Consider the following 4,698-nt stretch of genomic DNA (forward strand, 5'->3'; position numbering starts at 1 on the left):
TAATAATAATAATAATAATAATTGCTTTGGTTTCTTTGATTGATCACACGCGATCTCACATAAAACAGATGCTAAATATATATAGGTCAATATATGTCAGATAGACAAAACAGTTATGTAAAGACATGGGCGATTGGTAAATATGTTATACAATGAATGTTTCGAGATTTAAAGAAGACAGGGAATAAATATTGAGTGAATTTTTTTTTTAAATCTCGAAAGTTCTCCGGTTTAGCTGATTTAAAGTATTCTCTGCATTTTGATAATCACTTTCCTGCGTGACTGTTGATCCCGTAAGGTTTCCTCGAGAATGGCGCTCCTCACTCGCTTTTGGTGTTCTGTCCCCGTTCACTTTTCTTTATCAGTGTCGTCTTCCATTTTTTACTTGGCAGTTTACCATTTTATTGCCCTTTTTTCTATCAGCTACTACTCATCACTGGACGATAAGGTACTGCTGCTAAAATGGGACATCTTACCATCGTTCGCTCTTGAGCCCCAAAAGCGGAGCTGGTTTTCTGGTCACCTGCGATATTTAGTATGGGTGACAATGCTATTTGAATCACTGCTTTAGACTTGTAACCGGTGATGCTCTGAAGACTTCTCTTCTGTTTCTCCTTATCTTCATCGTAAAAAGCTCTTAAGTGGTTGAGACTACCACAGCTATAAAAACTCGGTTTTCTGCTGTCTGCTCTTCGTTCTTGTTCCCTCAACTGAGTATTTCTCCGGTAGGATTCTAGATTTTGAGGTTCAGAAGAACATATAAACATTTACATCCATGGTGGCCTCTTTTGACATTTCATTCTTGGTCACTTGCGCAATTATCATCCGTCTATTCTAGTTCTAGAAAGGAAGCAAAGAGCCGCGGATCAAGTTCGCTTTCCCTTTCCCCAACTGCTATCTTTGTGCTACTCAACTCCCATCAACTAGACCACACGTCTATGTCTGTCTCCGTGTCTCACACTTGGTCTTCAATCGCGACCGAAGGATTTCCTATTCTCTTTGTACAAAATGCTTGCCCTAACACTTATCAGGGTTGCCTTTAAGGACATAGATAAAACTCACCTACCATGATGGAGACACAGAGACTGTAGTCTTCTCATTGCCCACTTCTGAATATATTTTCAGGCAAGGAGATGAAGTTTTTACAATTTTATTTTTCACAGCTCTGTTTGGTCTCTACTTAAAATCAAAACTTCGCTGTTGTCGGTACATTTCTCAGTGGTGACATCTGCTTTTATATATGAGTAACATTGTCATCGTTGTCATTACTGCTGTTGTCACGAAGAAACTTTTCTAAACCACTATAACTGATAATGTAAACAAAATTAAAATTGTTGCCTTTTTCTTTATTTTCTCCGTTTGATAACAATTGTGTTCACTTGCGTGCAATCTTGTTAGTTTGTTTCATGTCGTACAAATTTCTTTTTTTGGATATTAAATTTTGATGGCCTATGCTTTCCAACGTATTTTGGTTACATTATCATTATTTTTTTCTTTGCCTTTCTTTATTTTGTTCATGTTTTGAATTTGTTTGTGTGTATTTGCAGTATGCTTTCATGTGTGTTTTGAAAGAGCATTCTCATGCATTACTCTTTTTTTTTTCCTATTAATTCTATTGCAGCTCCTCTTGAGATAAAGACATGAGGAATATTGAAAATGTGAAATCAAAATAAAATGTCGCCTGCAAGACAAGACTTCCGTCTCTCCCAGCTATTTGTAGAGACGGCCCGACGTTACGAAATTATCCGTTACAAAACAACCATTTGTTCAACGAGTAAAAGCTTCGTAGTAAACTAAACTGCTTTTGTATTGTCTCGTATGCTAGTGTACGTGTAACAACTACAATGAGGAGGAGGAGGAGAAGAAGGAGGAAGGGGAGGATAATTATTTCTACTATAGGCACAAGGCCTGGAATTTGAGGGAGGGGACTAGTCGATTGCATCGACTCCAGTGTTTCACTGGTACTTAATTTATCGACTCCCGAAAGGATGAAAAGCAAAGTCGACCTCGGTGGAATTTGAACTCAGAAAGTAGCGACGAGTGAAATACCGCTAAGCATTTCGTCCACCGTGATAACGATAATAATAATAATAATAATAATAATAATAATAATGATAATAATAATAAAAATAATAATAATAATAATAATAATAATAATGATAATAATAAATCTTTCTATTAAAGGCACAAAGCCTGAAATTTAGGAGAATGGGGCTTGCCGATTACATGGATCCAATGCATTACTGGTACTTATTGCATCGACCTCCGAAAGGATGATAGGCAAAATCGACCTCAGCGGACTTTGAACTCAGAACGTAAGAACGGACGAAATGCCGCTTAGCAACACGCCGCTGAGTCACAAAGAACAATAAATATATGATACTGTGGGATTTTGCAATCCAATGTAACTCCGTAATCGATACTCGGTGACTAGATATGGTTGTGGTAGACAAAGGGGAAAAGGAAACCAATGATGAAGTAACAATGTCCTGATGCAGTACCAGACAGTGGCTCTCGTGGTTTCTGATCTTAACCATCTGGAAGTATTATCACGTACGTTGTTTTGTCTTGGTATAAAAGATGGCTACAGATTTGTTTGTCAGTCCCTTGACTAAGCAGTTGAGCATGTCCCTTAGTGACTGACGATATGAGCATCTCTGATCACCAGCAGAAGTAGTGGGGGATCATCATAGTTAAGTGTTGATAGGGATTCTTTGAGGTTTCAATAATTCACCTCTCGAAACATGGGTGTTCTGTTCATCATCCTTAAACAAACCTTATTCAGGGACCTTTTGAGTCGGATGGGCTACTCGACCTGAAAAAAATTCTAAGTGGCTCCCACCTACTAGGTCATGCGCTGCTTATCTTGATATTAGATCACCATGCAGTGCACATATGATTGTGTTGCATGGGCCTGGTGTGCCCTTATCAGACGGGTAGTCATGTTGGGTATATTGGACTTCATATGTTTGTACTCCAGTATCACTTTGATGGAATGTGTTGTTCTTTCACTCAAGAAGAAGAAGAAGAAGAAGAAGAAGAAGAAGAAGAAGAAGAAGAAGAAGAAGAAGAAGAAGAAGAAGAAGAAGAAGAAGAAGAAGAAGAAGAAGAAGAATGATATAGTGCCTGTTATTTTTAATTTTTTTAATGCTGTGAGCATCAAAAGAATCTAATTAGGAGTACACACGTGCTTTGGAAAAGACAATATTAGGTTAATGACTAATATAATTTCCATCGGTTTTGGCAAATACGAGAGAGAACAGTTTTTATTTCCAGTCATTTTAAGCCTACTCAACGAAACAGACTTTACTGCACTTACTAAAATAGTTAAAAGTGAATTACTAAGTAAATGTACACAATGGTGTGAAAAAATTCAAAAAGATTTATTCAAAAAGATTTATTCAAAAACGCAAAAAGCTTTATTTAGGTTAATTAGTCGGTTAATTAATCCAAATGGATGGCGGTGGCGCCATTCATTTGGGAAAAAATAAGCCATTAGTTAAGTATTGCTATTTAGATTTGTAATGTTCTTACATTAAATAGGTTAAAAGTAAAGTGACTATTGTATTCAGTCGCAAGCAGCCTCTCCGTCTAATTAACTTGAATGAAGTTTTTTGTTTAAATGTCTCGCAGCTTTCACTTGATTACTGTTAAAGTACTGAGTTTGAAATAGTGACGTGCATTTAAGAAGTACGCTTTTTGCAAGCATGGGATACAGGTTTCAATCTCAGTGCACGGCACTTCTGTCAAATGTTTCCTACAATATCTTATCGGATGACCAATCGTTGTGAGTGGAATTCGGTCGGCTGAAATTGTGCAGAGGTTTGTCGTACACACGTAAACATACGCATGTGCACACACATGTATATATACATCTTCAAAATGTAACAACATGTAAATCCTTGCTGATTTCTCTTTCCTCCGTCTTTCTTTTCTATTGGTCTTTCCTCTGTTTCTGAAGAGGAGCGTTCGCTCGAAACGTTAAACCATCTTTCTTTCCTTCCCTGAGCGTCTGCTAATACTTTACATGTACCACGTACTTGCGTTATTGTTTTTTTGTGTGTTTGTTCTTCGTTTTGGGGGATTTATATACATATATATATATATATATATGTGTGTGTGTGTGTGTGTGTGTGTGTGTGTATGTATGTATATATATATATAAGAATGTCGATGCAAACCAGAAAAAACTGAACTCTAAATATGAATAAATGTGTATTTTTATAAATATTTAGCAGTAGTAACCGAGTAACCGAGGTCCAAGAGTTTCGTGCGTTGACACTTATTAAAACGGTCACAAGTCTTCGACCTGTGAGTTTGTACAACTTGTGTTAGATATATTTCCCTCACGATTGTTCTAGATCAAATTCTAAAAATCATAAACATGTTACGTGGATAACGCAAATAGTTTGCCTGTTATGTCGTTCAATAAGTAAATACATAGATAAATAGATAAATAAGTACAGAAATAAAGAGAGAAAAAAAGAAAGAAACCTTGTGCGTGTCATTACACACGCGCTCGCACCCTCACGCACCCTCACGCACATATACCAAAAACACGCAACAAAATTCGAACATACACATACACCAGACAGAGTGTATATATATGCGGATATATGCATACATGGACACGCTCGCACGCTTATACATACACACACACACACACACAAACACACACACACACACACACACACACAT

This window comes from Octopus bimaculoides, chromosome 17, assembly GCF_001194135.2.
Source record: "Octopus bimaculoides isolate UCB-OBI-ISO-001 chromosome 17, ASM119413v2, whole genome shotgun sequence".
NCBI lineage: Eukaryota > Metazoa > Mollusca > Cephalopoda > Octopoda > Octopodidae > Octopus > Octopus bimaculoides.